We start from the raw sequence: 453 nt of genomic DNA, 5'->3' as shown, positions 1-453 counted from the left end.
GGCTAGTACTCTGACTCCTCGTGGTAGCCGAGCTCCTGCGCCACAGGTGAGCGTAGCCTCGCCAGTGGTTGCAGGAGTACAGGCCGATGCGCCTGCGGGGCCGTCCGTAGCGACAGCTTCGTCGTTATTAAAAGACTTAAAGCCGCCTAGTTTTGGTGGCGAGGAGAAGGAAAGAAACAAGGACTCGGTCAATATGTTTCTAGCAAAGTGGTCAGATTTGCACGCGCTGCGACAGCAGCCTAGCCGTATACAGCCCGTAGAGGCTAGCCTCTCATTAACCGGCAAAGCGTACAAGTGGTGGATGAGTTTGACAACTCGCCCTGCCACTTGGACGGAGTTTGAAACGATGTTTCGAAAGGAATTTTTGCCTGTTTAATGAGGCAGAGAGAAGCTAAGAGTTATGGGACAAGTGCTCGATGGAGAACAAATCCCTAACTCAGTACATCTTAGACT

The sequence above is a fragment of the Cibotium barometz genome, chromosome 30 (genome assembly GCF_041138505.1).
Source record: "Cibotium barometz isolate CiBa-2024 chromosome 30, ASM4113850v1, whole genome shotgun sequence".
Lineage (NCBI taxonomy): Eukaryota > Viridiplantae > Streptophyta > Polypodiopsida > Cyatheales > Cibotiaceae > Cibotium > Cibotium barometz.
The sequence above is the reverse complement of the archived record's forward strand: the minus strand, read 5'-3'. Positions refer to the sequence as shown.